This window comes from Macrosteles quadrilineatus, unplaced genomic scaffold, assembly GCF_028750875.1.
Source record: "Macrosteles quadrilineatus isolate MER2022 unplaced genomic scaffold, UCM_ALF_1.0 Scaffold_2__2_contigs__length_208266976, whole genome shotgun sequence".
Lineage (NCBI taxonomy): Eukaryota > Metazoa > Arthropoda > Insecta > Hemiptera > Cicadellidae > Macrosteles > Macrosteles quadrilineatus.
This window is the reverse complement of record NW_026542595.1, coordinates 44,202,690-44,223,352: the sequence shown is the minus strand read 5'-3', so window position 1 is coordinate 44,223,352 and position 20,663 is coordinate 44,202,690.

Sequence of the window (20,663 nt, the reverse complement as noted above, 5' to 3'; positions counted from 1 at the left end):
ACAATGTGTACAGTTTAGTTTTTAAGAAAGACAATAAAATTGTTTGATATTATTTCAAGATGTTTTCTACTCCAAAATCCACCACTTCTATCCCAAATATAAGACCCAATCAGGCACACCCAATGGGCACAGATAAGAAAAGAGATTCTTTATTTGTCTAGTATATCGGTTTCATTTTTAAACCAAATTTTTCCAATTGCAGTTAAGCATTTCCATGTGATCTATGACCTTTTTTGATAACAACAAGTTGCATAAGAAAAAATTTATTTATCAAAAGCAGAGAATTATAGAATCATAGCTTGCAAATAGATACGAGGTGTGAGTGATTGCACAAAACTGGCAAAGAACCAGCACATTTTCATGAGCAATAAATTTTAATCCTAAGTACATTTATAGATAGTAACATCATTTTAGGATATCCCTTGTGGAACCCTGCAGACTTAACTTTTTGTAGATATCTCATTTATTTCTAGCCAAACAGGTTCAAAAGGAAATTCACATTTAGATGATGACATAAACATGATAAATAATATTGTTACATTAGTTTTTATAGTTTCTATCTTAGTTCTAACTGTGGATAAAAGTAAACTAGCCTACATGAAAAATGTTCTTTATTTTAACACTGACATAACCAGTGTTTTGGCAACGAGATCAAAAGGTATTATATTTCAATCAGTTAGTTAATTTCATGTTTCAATCAATTACATTTACTTATTCAAATAGAAGATCTTATCAAGACAATAGTAGCACATAATGAAAAAGTTCTAAATGCTGTTTTGAACCGAGAATGACTAAAAAAAGGTAACTTTATGATTGCACCCAGTTTTGAATCAATCAACTCCAAAAAGGAAAACTTCAAACATTATTTGGAAAGATTCAAGAACTATATGCAAATAAAAGGAAGCAATCACCAAATGACAACTAAGCTTTTGCTCAATTATGGGTGCTGAACCATTCCAATAATTGCTATAATCAACTCTAATAGCCAGGGCCAGACTTACCTATGGGCGCGGAGGGGGCGAGCGCCCGCGGTCCCCGGGCCAAGGGGGGACAGGGGCCTCCTTAGTAATAGCACCTAGGACAGCAAGAGACTTAGTTTGATGAACTCTATATGCAGCACTGGATGACTTATTTAAGCCTAAAGAAAAATGTTATGTATGGTGGAACGTCATAAATTTCTTGGCTTTGAAAGGTTTCAATGTCATGTGCCTTTACATTTTCATGTAAAGAGTCAACATAAGAAAATTTCTTGCATCGCAGTTCATACGAGGAATCTAAGAAAACTACATAAGAGAGCAACCTGTTAATGTGCCCCAAACTGAATTTCAGTCAAATTCTCAACAAATCCTTAGCTCTGGAGGCATCTAAAGAAGTTTCCATAAAAAAAGCCAGAATTATTGTTCAGATTAGGTCGAAATTACATTTATAAACGCAACAACAGACAAAATAATAGTGGTTCAAATAAAAGATTCAACAAGCCAAAATCAAAATGGAACCACAAGAGGACACCAATCAAATGAGAGTAATTCAGAAGCTCAAGCGTGGAAGCTTGTGTACAAGCTAGATGGTACACACCCCTAATACTAAGTCAAATAAACAACTATCACCTAACACTAACTCTGACATTACACAACCATCAACGACTGTACCTAAAGGAGAAATAGTTCAGGTTTAATCGATCTCTCATCTACTGTAAATACTACAGTCAACCACCATCAATCCCCATCACTTTCAAGACACTCGACCTCTACAAACCCTGATTCATCATCTCCGGATATCCAACAGGAACAAGAAACATTCCGTTCTACAAAAGATCACATAGGTAAACACTGACGTAACAACATTGACTGAATTAGTTTACCTACTTTAGGCCTGCTACAATTAACAACAAAAACAATTGTTGTTTTGTTTCATTTCAAAGCCGAAAATAGATATCAAATCTTATTTATTACAATAGTAAGTCTACAGTTGATTTTGTTGTTGAGATGGACAAGGTTCATTAGTTAAACCAAAGTAAAGTCTATCTCTAAAATTGCTGGAGCCAAACACAAGAGGTTAACCCAGTCCCTCCCCATTTATAATACTTGCAAAATAAACCTTTTATCAACAATATTTGTACAGTAATCTCCTCTTCAACATACTGGTTGAAACAATCTAAAATGTAGTTTGTTGGTACATAGTAAATAGTCGGATAGCTTTGAATTTTAGGGCCACTTTTGCTAAATTAGACTCCTTAAATACTCTGCAGCACGCCACACGCTGCTGCGACTTGCGACTTGGTAAGTGCTTGGGATTAAATGAAAGATTTTATACTATGTGGCACATGCTGTGTATGTATAAAATGTATGTATTCATTGCTGTGGCGTAGATGCACGGTGGTCTATCTACAAGCACAAGCCAAGCCACAGAAATATGCAGCCTCAATTTGATTCACGTTCATTATGTGTTGCTAACATGATCAAACCAAAACTCTCCACGAGGACCTGATGGTGGGATAGACCAGTGTCTTTCAAGATATCTCTTCACAGGACACAAACTAGGGACATCTGTCATTGGTCGCAGAGGCATGTGGCACAAAGTATAAGAGAAGTGTCTTTAAACTTGTCTAATTTACAAATATAAAAAATACAAAATAGGTTTTTGTTAGACATACAGTAAGGAAAGGGGAAAATTGTAAAGGACGTGATCAGGTTTGTAAATCACGAAGAATTCATTTGTCTCCTTACCTAATCCCAAACAATTTACAGGGGTTTTTTGGTTCCCTGTTTAGTGCCTCAGAGCCTGATAGCTGCTTAATGAACCGCAGTATCTTGACAATGAGCTCATCTTGAGACAGTGCTTACCCCTTGTCATTATTCCAAGAATGTTTCCTATACCTCATTCAGAGCTGGGCCAAGGCCCCACTAGAAAAACAGGCCATGCTGCAGCGCGGGCAGCGCAACACTTTGTCACAGTGGTGGATAGTTATAGTTGTACAAAAATGTTACCATTCAAATCTTACAAACAGCCAGCTTATTTAGCTAAAACATATTAATGACAGTGAATAATGAATCTATCCATTAATTTGACGTCATGAATCCTGCAGCATGGCCTGTTTTTCTAGTGGGGCCTTGGTTGGGCAGTCGTAAAGTAAATGGTTTGCAGTCTCACCAAATTGCCCACATTCCTTGTATGCTGTGTCCCCATTGTATATCCTCAAGAGATATAGGTGCTTCTTAAGTTAATCGTTACCGATGATCATTCTGAGTTACTTCATGTCTATTTAGAGAACGTCAGAGGCAGCTCTCTGAAATGGGAAGGAGAGTGTTTAGCTTGCTTACCCTATGATAGTAAAGTCATCCCCCGTCTCCTCCTGACTGACATTCATTTCATACCTGCGAGAAGCACCACAAAAAGGCTATGGTCCTGCAAAATGTGAGGCTGAGGCAACGTTTGGTAACTTGTCAACCACCTTGTTCCCTTTTGTTCCTATAACCCAGAGGGTATAACATAAGTGTCTCCATCTTGCATCTGCCTTGTGTAGATACTGTTGTGAGGCAGTCCATAAGATAATCTTGGTTTTCAACTCACAGGAGTTGAGTGCCTGCACCCCATGAGTTGCATACGACAGACAACAAAGATGAGATTCAACCCCTTGATCTACAATGCTGTCTCCTGACTGACAATGACAAATAACACCTAACCAATAATCAAGGCCCAACCAAGATGATTTCTGAATTAGGTGATTGCTTGAGAGAAATATTACTGTAATGGTCAGGTTTTTACTTAAATATTTAGTTGTAATAATGTTTCTTGCTTCCTTATTGTGTGTAATTTTGCCATACAGTATCTAACAAACATTAAACATTGGATACCTTGGGTTTTGAAATTCCAAGTACTATGTCTCCTCTCCTCTTTCTCAATAAAATTATTGATTTGAAGAAGGTTATTATTATTTGTGAAAAGGGGCGGTGACAGAGAATGATCGTGTCATACAATGTATGCATATCTTTTAATGAGTGTTCTTGTGATGGATTTTTAATAGGAATATTTTGCAAAGTGACAACATCTGGTTTCTTCTGCTCTTCTGGGAAGGGCAAACAGTGGTCCAAAAGTAAATTGAACTGTAGTCATCTGTCATTCAGTGTTGGTGAAAGACCCTGCAGACCAGGGGGCAATAAGGTCCTGCCAGAATGGGACTTATGATCAAGCAGAAAATAATAACAGCATGTTGTAAGTCGGAGAGTTTGGACGATTGCTAAAGCCACAAATGCTGCCATTATACATAACAAATTAACCAGTGAAATAACATTTTACGCGGAGAAAACGTTGACACTTGGATTTGGGAGATAAGAAACTGTGGAAAGTAGGAAATAATATAGATGAGACACACAAGGCTGGTTGAGAGTGATGGTAATCTGCCGCAGCTACTGGTGTGTGTAGAGTTATCTGACATTTTGTTATGGGTAGGGAGTTTGGTCAGTGTAACTTCAGTTGTTTTTGAAGTTTCAATTAGTGTGGGTTTGTTTGGTTTGGGAATTTAGTGATGGTGAGATCAGGGGGGGGGGGATTGAGAGGTACAGATGGAGTAGGAATTATGGCAATCATTAAGGACACAGAGGATTGTAGTGTGGTGGCTTTCTTTTTACAATTAGGGAAGAGGGTGACAAAGAAAAGATTGGAATGGGGTATGACTTCAAAGGTACAGTAGTAGCAAATCTAAGTACTTAATAAATGTTGTATGGGGAATAAATATGTCTTGTTATGGAAATGTTTGAGCTCAAATCCAATCTGACAAATTGGCATTCACTTAGTCTGTAGGTTTTTTGCGGGTGGGTAGCCTATTCTAAATACATTGTTGAGAGCACAACCAAAAAATTGAAATATTGAAAGTTTTCATTATTTAGTATAAAAATGAAAATATAATTAGTTACAACCAGTGCATGTCATCTCAGCATTACGAGGTAAAACCAAGGCATATAAAGTAGTGGAAACTTATCATACAACTACAGTGTCAGTATAATTGCAATATAACCAGTATACAGTGTAAATAGCTTACTTCGTGTTCAGTTCCTGTCAAGTTTAGGAGGCAACGCAACACTTGAGTGTTTGGCGGGAGGTGTTGAAATAGTTACAGGCTTCCTACAAATAGCTACGAATCCCTGCTTACTGTACTATGCCTACAGCATGTCAATATGATTACACTTTTTCACAATATTTTTAATTGAATTTCCCTAGCACTTACATTTCAAATAGGTACTTTATGCCGGTGAAATTTTTTTAAATTCATTAAAATACTCTTAGTACGGTATAACATTTACAGTTTACAATGTATTTTTAGTAGAATGTAGGAATAATCCATTTGGTGTACATTTTCCCTGTATGTATAAATATTTTATTGAAAAAAAAAGAAAAAAACATATAATGTTAGTATAGTATTTACTATTTTGTATTTTCAATGGAAGTTAGAACTGTTCTTTTTGTTGTAAATTGGCCCTGAGGCTGTGGTTTCCTAGACGCGTAATAGATGCGCTGCGTGTGCGCATCTAAGACGCAGCACACTTGTCTTATGGAGTTTCGTGTAAGCGGTTTCCAAGGCTGCGTATCTAATGCGCGCGCATCTAATACGCGCGCACCAATAGCTGCGTATTTCACCGACTGCTTTCAGAGCAGTCAAATCTGAGTTACGCTGCGTTTTAGACATGTCTTGTGCAATGCATACGGAAGTAATTTTGTACAGAAGGAAGAATTCTCCAATAAAACGACGAAAAATTAATTGAATTTCTCTCTTCTAATATTATGGAAGTACTTTGTTTATACAATTAAAATTTTATAGTATTATATTTCATATCAATCGTTATGTAGTGTTAATTTCCCCATAACATGTAATTTTAACATTGAATTCCCTTGTTACATGTTCCCTACAGTTAATTTGTCCTCACATATTTTCTTATTGTTGTTATTAGTAAATAAACCTAATATTGAAAAATATTCTTTTCAAGTCAGCACAACACCAACTCCCAAATATAAGAGCCCCCATAACTATTTTCTGAACTCCTGAACATATTAGTAATAAGCCTATATTAATTACTAGCATAGTACCCAAATTTCTTACGTTGTTGGCGTATAAGTATAAAATGCTTATTGCAGTTATAAAAGGTATTTTCATCGATTCGGTAAATCCCGAATAGGTAAATATAATAACAGTAAAAGCAAAGTTGGACAGGGTGAATTAAGATTTATTGTTTACATCTTAAATTTACATGTTTGCTTTAACACTACAGTTAAAAGATCCGAGAGGGCTACGTACAGTTCCTAATCATGTACTTTTCACTGCTTACGCTTCTTCAAAGCTTTAATTCCAAAATATCCATGTCATTATTTCATTATCTAAATCATCGTATAACATCATAGTAGCCACTAGTAATCTCTCCCGTGAAGTTATGTTACGCACCAACCGTGTGTATTGTACGCAGTCTAGGAAACCACTCACGGCAGCTGCGTTTTGGGACCCGGATAAAAGACGCAGCGCATCTAAACCGCTGCGCATCTATTACGCGTCTAGGAAACCACAGCCTCAAGGGAATAAAAGGACCATGTCCATTAATAGTGTTTGTTTTTGTACAAAATCCCAAGTCCCACTGCAGTTGGTTCAATTGTATATATCTAGTTTTTTCGTTCAACCAGAACCACCTCTTTTATACACTTATACAAGGTGTTCAAAAAAGGCCCGACATAATGTACATAGTGATTCCTTAGGTCAAAAGTAAAAAAAAATACAAAATGGCAGATATCTGGTTAACGAAGCGATTTTGGAAAAAATGTTATTCTTGATTTTCTCTTTATTTTGACCCAAGGAATCGCTACCTGAATTATGTCCCCACCTTTTTGAACACCCTTTTTAGGTACTAACACCAAGAACTACAAGGTGTATATGCTGATAACTTGTCTATCAGACTTAATGAGGATGAGGTAACGGGTAAATCATACCAGTATTCCTTATGAAGTTGGGTAGCTTAGTGGTAATAGTACTCGCTTTATATCATGAGGTCGCCGATTCGATCCTGAGAAATGACAGTAAATTTTGGGGGTTCTAAACTGGGCGCTGCTGTCTTTGAAAATTAGTTCTTTATTAAATATTTCCGATGATGAAGCAGTCCGGTCTTCTAATTTCCTAAATCTTCAAACAAAGCTAAACAGGAAATCTAATGTAATTCCACACGCATCAAGCATCCATGTTCAGATCAAAATACGTACATGAAGTCAATATCACGAGTTCAGAGTGGTAGTTAACTAAAGTGATTTATTCTTAATACATTTTTGTTAATTCAATCCACAACAACAATTAATTTTGTAACTCCATAGAAGTTCCTAACGCGACGGATTCACGATCACATTCAGGGCGAGGCGAAAGGAAGTAGTCAGTCCAGGTGTGACGGCGACGCTACATTGTTGGGCTGCAAGTAATCGCAAAGATATCACACGCGTGACCCACATCACATCAGTACAGCAGGCGTCGCAGGTGACGGAATGCGAATGAGACAGTTAATTGAGCAGCCGTTAAATTGCATTTGGGAATTCATGCTGAGCAGGTGAACAACGTGAAAGTCGTTCGTAAATTATGTTTTTGATCTTAACTACGACTGCCACTTGTCAGATATATTTTATGTTTTATATTTGTATAGATGGTAGCCTACAATACGTTACAGCTGAAACTGTCCCAATCATAAACTGCTCTAAGGTTCAAGAGACATTTCATAATTGTTTGTAAATTTCTTTAAAAGGTATTCTGAGTAACTTTGTCCAGAAACGCGTGTTATATCATCTATTCAATCACAGATTCATACACTTATAGACATTCAAAACTCAACTTATCGTCAGAATCTAGTTCAGTTTGGTAGGTGTATAGATCTCCTCAGCTAATCATAGCATGCAATATAAATTAACTGAGGAGAATTACACAACTGAATTAGGTAAGAAAATATTCAATGAAATACCCTTAAAGGATTACCTCAAGAGATGTTTCGTTAAGAATTCATACAACATTCGGTCGTACCTCGTACTCATACGAAGGAGACGTGTTTGCTTTTAAAATTAGTGAAGTTAGAATTGTAGCAGTCTCTAATGTGAAAGATGACCCTCGAACTACACATTAGAATAGAGAGTGTTATGTCCTTTAACAATATACACACCTAGTGAAGACATATTACAAAATTCATATAAAGTATCTCCACCCGAAGTTGTTTGGTTACCAATTATTTCTAATAATCTGTCTATTCAACCACATGCACGGTTTTGTTGTAGTAGAGCACTTATGTCATCGCCATTTGTTTACGTTGAAAAAGTATATGTTTGTGTTTACCTGTTAATTAATGGTTTGTTTATTTTTTATAACAAGATGTAACAAACAACAACATGTATACCAAAATTGTATCAGTAAATTCACACATACTTTCTCCCATAAGATTGTCCACAACCCACATGAAGGGTAAGCGGTGGGAGTAACCATGATATTTTAGCTTTTGAACCGTAATTTTTACAGCATTTTGGGTCGTAGACTACTATTCTTTTTAAAGTTCAAAGGACCATAACATAGCCTACTGAGTTTAAATCTAAATTGTTCATTCCGTTTTTTTGATAAACCGAGTTTTAGTTTTATGTGTTTTAAGGGAAAATCAGCAATACAAATCCAAATTAAAAAGTAAAAATACCCCCGCCGCAGCAAACCTGCAGACTTAGCGAATTTCCATTTGCCTGATTGGATTTACACTAAAATGTCTCCTTAAAAATATCACTATTTAAACAGAATTAGTTTAATGAGTACTTAGGTTTGCTGCAACAGGGAGGGTAAACAAGTTTTTTTAATGTAAAATGTTAAAAGGTACTGTAGTTTAGTAAGAAATTAATGTATTTTCCAAATTTGATCAAAATATGTTCATAAACAAGCAAACTATAACAGTTGACTTATTCTCCATAAGATTAACATGGGAATTTAAAATTAACATTTTTTTGAATTTTCTCCGTAACAATTAGGCGCATAATTATGCTTCAATATACTAAATTATTTGTTTTTTTAAGCTCTACAAAATGGTTTAGAAAGAAATTGTGAAATTTTGCGTTTTAAGGGTCAAAAGTGGGAAAAACCTATTTTTACCCCATAAAACCCCCCATAAACCCCCTTTAACATAGTCCGATCATGCTGGTTCGCGAACTCATTCAAGTTTATCCCGCCTTACACCTTCAAACCAAATTATATCAAAATCGGACAAAAATTACTCAAGTTATCGTGCGGATGGACACATATATATATATATATATATATATCTATATATAGATATATAAAAAATTGAACGAATGGTGTTTTTGACCTCTGGGGACATCAAAATGAAAAAGTAAATCGGTCCCGGGCCTAGGTCTTACCATGAGACCTACGGTAATAGCTACTTCCCTATAGGGAAATTCGCTAAAAAAAACATGGAGATACCATGTATTATTACCCACATACAAAATTTATCCAAATCGAACCTTATATATAGGATGTAGCTCTGTACCGGCAAACACAGACAACATATCACACACAGATCATATTCTGTGTTCGATGGTTTGCAAGGCATCCGACACGTCAGCCAGTCTAAAGACAATGTCATTTTCTGAAGTCCATGAATCTGCAGTCAACTTTGACCTTTGCATTGCTGTGTTTTAACCGTGATGCTGCTTATGCCAATGACCACTGAACAGTCGAGAAAAACCAATCTAGTTGGTTTGAGTTGTCTGAAAGAAATGCTATTAGCCTATTCGTCATATAAAGTTCTAGAAGTATGATTTTCGACAAAGAAAGCATCAGGACCGCGCGGTTGTGCCCAGCTGTTTATTGTCCAGGTGATAACCAGCTGGCTGTTAACAGCTGATCGCTAACATGTGTGTTTGTTGCAGCTATCCATATGGGACAAGCTGAATTCTCTGGTTAGTTTCTCTACCTCTGTTGTCGAATGCATTTTAACATCACTATCATTTTAACATTTTTCGCAACTCCTCCCTTATTAATGGACCGATTTAAACTCATAAAATCTATAAAGTTTCCAACACGAAAACGGGCTCTGTACTTACCTTTAAGATTACTTAACTTAACACCCCAAAAATTCTTGTTTTTTCATGGCCATGCGAAAGTTTAACAACAACCCACTACAGGTCCCCTTTAGGAATATTTGTGACCGAATCCCTCTATCACGCTAAAGTAGAGGCATTAATAGTAATAATATACACGATTTGAGCATAATAAACGATGGAGTATTATTTAAAAACATTATTAACTTATTTTCAAATAAACATGATCAATGGTGTTTAAAACCATTGTTTTAAATTACACCCAAATTAATTTCGGTATTTAATCTCTGAAGGAGTCTGAGCAGTATGTTTTATTTATCAGTTAGTTTGGCTGTTGGCTGAAGTGTTCTGTTTATGAGACAGTTTTGGCTCCCAAACCTCCTCGCTCTCACTGACGGTCGATCGTATATCAGCAGTCAAGGCCTTCATCCAACTCCTCAAATACTCCAATGCCAGCCTCAATCTACTCTCATACATTCTGTGATAAGGTGTTGCCTTTACATGCTGCACTCCATTGTTAACTGAACTGTGTAGTGCCATTGAGTAAACACACTACGTTAGTGTATATCAGTAGGCCTACCGGTAGTCAAGGCCTTCGTCCAACTATACACAAAACTACTCTCGTACATTCTGTGATAAGGTGTTGCCTTTACATGCTGCACTCCATTGTTAACTGAACTGTGTAGTGCCATTGAGTATACACACTACGTTAGTGTATTTCAGTAGGCCTACCGGTAGTCAAGGCCTTCGTCCAACTATACACCAAACTACTCTCGTACATTCTGTGATAAGGTGTTGCCTTTACATGCTGCACTCCATTGTTAACTGAACTGTGTAGTGCCATTGAGTATACACACTACGTTAGTGTATTTCAGCAGCCAAGGCCTTCATCCAACTCCTCAAATACTCCAATGCCATCATCAATCTACTCTCATACATTCTGCGATAAGGTGTTGCCTTTACATGCTGCACTCCATTGTTAACTGAACTGTGTAGTGCCATTGAGTATACACACTACGTTAGTGTATTTCAGCAGTCAAGGCCTTCATCCAACTCCTCAAATACTCCAATGCCATCATCAATCTACTCTCATACATTCTGTGATAAGGTGTTGCCTTTACATACTGCACTCCATTGTTAACTGAACTGTGTAGTGCCATTGAGTAAACACACAACGTTAAGCCCCGTTCACACGGGGCGAGTTTACAAGCTACACGCCGGCTTTTTTACACGCAGCTAGTAAAATAGCTCAGTGTGAACGACGTACTCGCTCAAAAGCTGCTTGTACAAAAGCTCTGGAAAAAGTTGACGCTGCCGCTACTTTGACGCACGCCAACTCGCCAGCTTTTGAGCGAGTAGGCGTGTAAAGTAGCCCAGTGTGAACCTAGGAGGATTAAACATTAATCCTCCTAGGTGTGAACACAGTTGCTTGTGCTTGTGCGCATGTTATTCGAAGATGTCGGAGGATTTAGTTCAAGCCAGCTACTGAGCGAGTGGAAAAAGCATCGTGTTAACGACTACAAGCGCACTCGCCGACTCGCCGGCGTCTTTCTACACGCCGGCGAGTTGGCTAGCGGACAAGCTCCGTGAGAACGAATACAAGCACACTCGCCAACTCGCCGGCTTCTTACACGCCGGCGAGTAGCTTGTAAACTCGCCCCGTGTGAACGAGGCCTTTGTGTATTTCAGCAGTCAAGGCCTTCGTACAACTCCTCAAATACTCCAATGCCAACCTCAGTCTACTCTCATACATTCTGTGATAAGATGTTGCCTTAAGGCGGGGACACACTTGTCAAGGCGGGGACACACTTGCCATACACCCTTCCGATCCGACTCCGATCATACTGTGGTACGACTATCGGAGAGGGGAATGGGACTTATTGAACGCGGGTGTTTACACCTCTCCGACACGCGTCACGTCATACTCCGATACTACTCCGATTTTGTCTCCGATCACGCACCGACACTGCAGTCTATTCGTTTGTCGGATGCAGGATGGGTTGTTTCTTAAAAATCACCTTTATTCTTAAGTTTTAAGAATAATGGTTTAAGATAAATATATGCCGATGCTTGATGTGAAATCTGTGCGTACATACCTTCAATTTGAGACCTCGATCATGAAAATCGGACGTGTAGAAGAGCCAACCGAACTCGAGAGAGAAAATCCAATGTGCTTAATATATAAGATGGGCACTTAAGTAAACCACCTAACTTTCTTTCCATGCAGAATTAACCCAAATTCTTCGTTTTCCACTGCCCTCCAGAGATGGCTGACTTTCTTCCTCTTCATCTAGACAAACCGCCATCATGGCTGAATCCCGAAGTCCAAAGTTTTGGAACATGTTTACCACCTTCTGCACGTAGTTTTCAAATCAGAGTGGCAAGTGTTGATCGACCGGTGGAGGAAATCGGAGATGGATCGGAATCATATATGACATGTGTGTTCACCCCCTCCGATCCCGCACCGATCCTTCTGGAATCCCACAAATCGGATCGGAGTCGGATCGGAAGGGTGTGTGACAAGTGTGTCCCCGCCTTCATACTCACTTCCGATCCTACTACGATCCGATTTGCGGGATTCCAGAGGGATCGGTGCCGGATCGGAGGGGGTGAGCACACATGTCATACACACTTCCGACCCGTCTCCGATTTTCTCCACCGGGTCGATCAACACTCGCCAGTCTGATTGTAAACTACGTGCAGAAGGTGATAAACATGTTCAAAAACTTTGGACTTCGGGATTTAGCTATGATGGCGGTTTGTCTAGATGAAAAGGAAGAAAGTCAGTCATCTCAGGAGGGCAGTGGAAAACGGAGAATTTGGGTCCATTCTGCATGGAAGGAAAGTTAGGTGGTTTACTTAAGTGCCATCTTATATATTAAACACTTTGGTTTTTCTCTCTCGAGTTCGTTTGGCTGCATATATGCTGCACTTTGTCGAGTTGTGTGTGATAGTTGATATCAATCATATTGTATGTTTGTGTTTGTGATATGTGTATGGTAATGTTGTGTGTCAGGTATGGTAGGATTTCCGCGCGTCGAGTTGTGTGTGATAGTTGATATCAATCCTGTTGTATGTTTGTGTTTGTGATATGTGTATGGTAATGTTGTGTGTCAGGTATGGTATGGTAGGATTTCCGCGCGTCGAGTTGTGTGTGATACTTGATATCAATCCTGTTGTATGTTTGTGTTTGTGATATGTGTATGGTAATGTTGTGTGTCAGGTATGGTAGGATGTCCGCACGTCGAGTTGTGTGTGATAGTTGATATCAATCATTTCACTAATGAAATGATCATATGATGATGATGATCAATGATCAAATGATCATTTCACATTTCACTAATTCTCGCAGCATGCATTCTTTAATTCACAAACACGATCTCAATGTAGTTCTGGAGAACATGATATTAAAGTCAACTGATACAATTAAATTTCTTGGTCTCACAATTGACGTGGAGTTAAAATTTTCAAAACAAGTAAAATCAATCGTTCAAAAGGTCATGACTTTGCTCAGGGTGTTTAATACATTTAGGAAAATACTGGCAGAAGATGTAAAACTACAAATAGTGAAGTCTTTGGTAATGCCTGTCATTAATTATGCTTTGCCTGCCTTTGGTTTCAGTCTGTCAATTGAACAAACTAATTTGATAAATCGTTTACAAAACAATGCATTAAGATTTGTATATGGTTTGAGAAAATTTGACCACACATCTTCCTTCAGAAAGCAAAGTGGGATGTTGCCTGTGCAGACGGAATGTTTGTTAGTGACTGTGGCTATTGTTCATAGGGTCACCAACACTAGCAGACCGACTTATCTGAAAGATAAGTTAAAAATTAGAAGAGATGTGAGAGAGAGGAGTACAAGACAGGATGGCCTGCTGCACTTGCCTCGCGTCCAGTTAGAATATGGTAAAAAGGGATTTTCTTTTTTTGCTCCTCAGAAATACAATCAACTGCCAGAAAATGTAAAAAAACTTAGTTATAAAGCTTTTCGACTGAACTCCAAAAAATGTCTTTTGTAAATATAAGTTAAGGTATTGTTAGTTAATAAGTCATTTATTGTTATTGTAATATTTCTTTTGTATGTATTGACTTGAGTAGTTTTGAAAAACAGTATTGTTACTGAAAACCGCTTTAAATAAAAGACGTTTTATTATTATTATTATTATTATCATGCTGTATGTTTGTGTTTGTGATATGTGTATGGTAATATTGTGTGTCAGGTATGGTAGGATGTCCGCACGTCGAGTTGTGTGTGATAGTTGATATCAATCCTGTTGTATGTTTGTGTTTGTGATATGTGTATGGTAATATTGTGTGTCAGGTATGGTAGGATGTCCGCACGTCGAGTTGTGTGTGATAGTTGATATCAATCCTGTTGTATGTTTGTGTTTGTGATATGTGTATGGTAATATTGTGTGTCAGGTATGGTAGGATGTCCGCACGTCGAGTTGTGTGTGATAGTTGATATCAATCCTGTTGTATGTTTGTGTTTGTGATATGTGTATGGTAATATTGTGTGTCAGGTATGGTAGGATGTCCGCACGTCGAGTTGTGTGTGATGGTTGATATCAATCATGTGTATGTTTGTGTTTGTGATATGTGTATGGTAATGTTGTGTGTCAGGTATGGTAGGATGTCCGCACGTCGAGTTGTGTGTGATAGTTGATATCAATCCTGTTGTATGTTTGTGTTTGTGATATGTGTATGGTAATGTTGTGTGTCAGGCAGGTATGGTAGGATTTCCGCGCGTCGAGTTGTGTGTGATAGTTGATATCAATCCTGTTGTATGTTTGTGTTTGTGATATGTGTATGGTAATATTGTGTGTCAGGTATGGTAGGATGTCCGCACGTCGAGTTGTGTGTGATAGTTGTAGTGATATCAATCATGCTGTATGTTTGTGTTTGTGGTATGTGTATGATAATGTTGTGTGTCAGGTATGTTAGGATGCCCGCGCGTGTGAGTTGTTGGCTACAAGTCAACACTGACACGAGCAGCGCTGGTTATATAACGAGCCGAGAGTGGTAAACAAAGTCATTTACTACGAGAACACTCCAACTTTGCACATTCGATGTTGCCTTATTGACGGTGAGATCACTTGGTATTGCTTGCCCGTGGGTTTACAAGACGATGGATGACGTTTGCCTCCCTAAGACGGCCAAACCCTTAGCTACCCGACCAACCACAACAAGAACCACAATAAGCGGTCACTGACAAAATCACCAACCCATTACCAATAATTATACAACCTTACTCACGCCAGTAGCTAGGACAGGTTACTGTGATGTAACTCACTGTCACATCTCGTAACATATCTACTTGACATATCTACTGACATATCTACTGAGGGGGCCCAAAACAGTCTTAGAACAGCACTGGCTTATCACCCAATCTTGTGTGATGCAGATTGTTTACGACACCGACCCGTGTTTTAGGGTGAAGATGAGTGGACGGTGAATTTTAAACATGAAAAATATGACAGTTGTGTTGCTGACAGCCAAGATTCTTAATAAAATCCCAATGTTCAAGGTTAGCTTGGTCCAGTTCCTAACCACTAAACGTACTATAGAAAATTTTCTCCGAATTTAAATAACAACCCTCTATTACTGTATTAGGCAAGTACTTTCCTACCTAGCAAGGGAAAACGAATAGTTACATTGTCCTTTGAAGTGGGTATACTGTATTTTAGCGACATCATGTTTATTTCCATCTTTCTACAGACACGGTATGTGTTATTTCATACAAATCAGAACACTTATGTGTAGAGTAGAAGCAGGTCATTGACTTTTGTACTACAATGTGCGAAGTGAAACATACAAAGCTGAGATGCTAGAATAACCAACGTTAGCACCAGACTTGCGTCCCGCCGTGTAGTAAACAACAGGTTCAATACAATAGAATCAGCTGGGGCCGCGGAGGTATGATTAGTAGTACTGTAGTAGAGTAATTATATAAGTAGTGTTGGATACGACATGCTTACAAACCCCAATCATGCAAGCATTCGTCCAACATCATGGATGCTAAACATAGTATGTATTTAAGATGTATTCTTTAATCGCTGGACCAGAAGTTTTTTCGCGTACCTGCCCGAGATTGTTGCCGGTAGGTTCTTGTTTGTCCCAACTTCACGTATTACGACTAGCCCGGAACAGTTTTCACATTACATCAGACTAGGCCTAGAGATTTGCGGTAATGTATTATCACTAAGGTAAACTCCATTTGTGATTTATGGGATCTGAACCCGAGACATCGGAGACCGAACCCCCGCGCTCTACCACTACCCCAGGAGTTAGGTAGGTTGAATTGTTAATTCCCACGTTTAGAGAACTTTAGAGAACCCGTGATAGGGACTGTAGTAAATTACTCAATTTTGCTTTTATTTCGAACACGAACTTATTACCCTGAGCGATATGAGAGTGGCCCAAAACATTTGTACCTATTGGAAGTTCGTGGAGTTGGAAGTTAATTGAGTTCATGAAACTCCTATATTTCCCAAGGATACAAATAAAATGTAGTTTTTATTGATATTTTTGCAATATCAATCTATATATTAAGTTTAGTAAGTATTATTTCCCCCAAGTTTATTTTTTATTGTCTATATATGTAATAAATAAATGTATGATGGTCATTGGAAACTGGGACTAAGCCACCTGACCTTAATAATTAACATGGATGCCAGCGGTTGTGGCGTAGCAATCGGCAAACAATGGCTGGATCGTTAAATATAGCCTACCTGGCAATTCTATACGGTTGAAACATTATAGGAAGTGAGCCACTGTTAATAAACAAGCTGACCGTGGTCACTCAAGAGGGAACTACTCAGTTAGTGTGTTTAAAGTTTACAAATCAACCCCGTTGACATTTTCGTTAGAATGGTTTCTAACAAACTGAGTGTGAATTTCGGGACCAAGGAATTTCGTAACAAAGAAATGTAGTTTTCTGTACGTTAAGTACTTGTCGGGACGGACTATGAACAGTTTCATACGCGTTTAACTTATAAGTTATAAACATTAGAAAACACCGAATAACATGTTACGGTAATACGGTAGGAAGCTTCGTGATGCGCCTGTTGTGGGATTTTGTTCCCAAAAGAGTTAAGCAGTCCTGAGTCTCTACTCTATATTTGTTTTAGTTCTATCTCAGTGAAGTCTTGAGTCCAAAACTGATGCACGATTTCCTGAAGGACCATCCAAAAGCATCCGTGGATTCCTCCCACAGAGAAACAAATGATAAGTCTACCGTTCTCATTTATGGTGACGGTAAGTTTTTGTTCCTAGAGAGATTGTCGTGGACACTTTTCATCATGATTCGTGAAAAATAATTTTTCACAATGTTTGGGGTCTGTAATTTGTACATTGTGTTTACATCGAAGTTGAAATCAAATAAAATCTTTATTAAAATAACACCCGTTAGAAATATTACAATTAATCATATCCACAAATATTGCTTAAAACTATGACTAGTCCTACATAATGGATGGCATTAAACAGTCTCTACTCGCATGACTGTGGTGGGTACATGGGTACCACCAGCGACAACAGACTATTCTGTGTTCGCTTGATACAGCCAGAACGTCACCATTACCAAGTGGGTGATTCTCAAGTCACTAGCTGTGTAGTCCCATCCTGGTTTTCTCAGTATCCCTCTTATTAGTGGTTGTTGGTTGTTGGTTGTTGGTTGTTGGTGGTTGTTGTTTGTTGTTTGTTTCTGGTCCACGCCGCGCCGCCAACGCCATGTGTGCGCGGCGCGGCGTAGAGCCTGTCCCAGATGTACTATTCTTGTTGAGCTTTGTTTGCAGTAAACAACACAACAACACGCCTCCGTCCAAGGCCTGACTGCCTGTTTTGGTTGTGAGCCACTCTTTCAACCCATGGTTACGTATTGTGATAGACATTTATTCATCCATAATTATTGTTGATTTCCAATATTCGGACTTTCCGTCAGTTGGAACAAAACTGCCTTAGGTGGTAGAGACCATTGGCTTTTGGATACTGAAGTAGACATCCCATCGAGTATAATGTATACTGCATACGGTTACGGATACGGACTAGATGTAGCTATTTTAAATTTAAAATTAACATGGTTTAATTCATGGCTTTTACTACAATCTATTATTATGTCTCTTACGGTTTTGTTACTTTGATTGTCAATGTGGAATAAATTATGTTATAGCTTACAATGCACGTTGTCAATCAATTCGGTTTGGTTTAAGTTTTACAGTTAAGTAAGATTTACAGTAATCTGCAATTAAACACAACGTACTCTGTTGGTTGCTTAGTTATATCTAAGTTCATTAATTTACTAAAACTGGCCATGACTGTTGTATTATTACTTTAACATGGATATCCATAGTTAAAGGCAAGACGCTAACTTATAGTTACATAATAATTCAACTACATATTATTATATCGGAACAACAGCCCTTAGGAGCTTGAAACGTCTGAGTAAAGGTTTACTCCCCTCTACAGTGCTGTCATCAAAATATTGAATAATAGATCTTCCTGTCCAATCATTATTACTTTAATACTTTTCAATGACATGGCGACCATACTAAGTAGGTATTTTGAGCCAAGTATGAATGGAGATTCTACGAGGTTATCCAAGTACTGTACAAGTTTCACATTTTCCAACGCCTTTACCGCAGTTTTGGCCTTGGAGCCCACTGAAGTCACGTGATTGATGGGAACCAAGGCATCGTGGTCACTCAACACTCTCGGCCTTGAGTGAGATCTTTACCCTCTAGGAGCTTGATAGCTAATATATTATGTACATTGGTTCGAACTGGCAACCTTATATTGTCGTGTGAGTAATATATACACTCAACTACCTAGTTAACGTATGTTATAGCTTCGTACGGTAGTTACACTATAGTTAAGTAGTACTGCTTTAAAATAAAAATAACCATCGAAACTATAAGGTGTCAAGAAGTTCAAGAACAAATTTCTACATTACAGACTTTTCTAGCGATTGATCAAACAGTTTGGCGTGTTTTAAGTTGAATTTCTCAATAAACATGGCCATGCTAATTTTATCTAACACATACTACATACTCTAACTTATTACTGTATTTAGTGATATTAGTTTTTGCTGCACTTTGCATTCATATCTAAATGATGGTAATTAATATTGTAAAAGTGTAACCAAATCAATATAAATTATCGTGTTAGAAGTTTGGAGCCCAAACAAACGGGGGTTTCTCTGGATATTTTGACGCATGCGATGATGTATTTTAATATTTCAATAGCGGAAGATCGCGCTGTGAGGATTAACAATTGATGTTCGTGGTATACCGATAAGTGTTAGAGTTGATGTTTTGGTCGTGTTCCAGATGAACTGTTCCCGTAGACCCGTGTGGAACGTGGTGTTTATATTTAGAAGCACTTTAGGACACACATTACTGGGCTATTTATACGACGGTTATAATAAATACAGCCACGGTCAAGTAGGAAAATGGCTCATTAACTAACTTCCACCGATGTTGGCGCGCTTTCGCAAATAAATTAATAATAGCCGATTACGTACGCAACACAAATTTAGATTTACCATAGTAGCCTTGACGGGATTAACATATCCAACGTTATTAAGTGTGGTCAAGTGGTTCTAAACCAACTTACTGTTGGTTACACAAGGTTTATATATTAAGTATATTATATACTGTATAAAGGAAAATAATAAGTTATAAAATAATTTAGCTACATAATATTCCGTCATAATTAACAATACTGCTTTAGCTGCTTGAGTAAGAACTTAAGACCTTGTTTTATTGAGTCTCTCACAGCTCATGCACCATTAGGCTAGGCCTTTTAGACTTTTACCTAGGCAAAATTAATAACAAAGCAAAACCAACTGGAATGTGTTAGGCATGCATCCCTTAACATTTTGTGAAAATTCCCAACTTTTCCCACTGTAGCAAAATCCGCCATCTTGGAAAATGGTGGCCAGTCTATAGACCACTGCACGGTTCCACTTAAAAACTTATTGTTCCCAAACCATTCCATCTAGAAAAGTGTAGTTGGCGAGTGTCAAAGTACACTCTGACGTAACGCACCTGTTGGACCAAAATGTATATAATGTGGTTGTATGGTTGTATAAAGTGGCAGAATGATTCAGTTCTGGCGGGGAACATGCAACTTGAGGTGGTTATATTGTAGAGGTCCCTAAACGTAAAACTGCCCAGACCCCAATTTTTAAGGACCTTGGTCGTCCGTAATGATGTCATCAAGATGGCGGCTGTAAAAGGATGCTGGGTCGCCATGAATTGGTTATAGCGCCCAATTGCCTGAACCGATTTTAATGAAATTTGGAATACAAGTGCTTGAATCCATTATCTCAGCTCAGGTTTTCAATGGTCGAGTTTGATCAAGTAGTTTTAAAATGGTGGCCGTTAATAATTTAAATAATAAAAATATTTCAGTTTTTTGTGTTCTCAACTCCCTCCAGAGATCTGCATCAACCTATTAATTTTCCTTGCAATAACAGGTTGTGATGCCGTCTCCAAATTTTATGGAATTGGCAAATACCCCTACCACAGCAAACCTGCATACTAAGCGTTTCCATTTGCCTAAATTGATTTTTAATT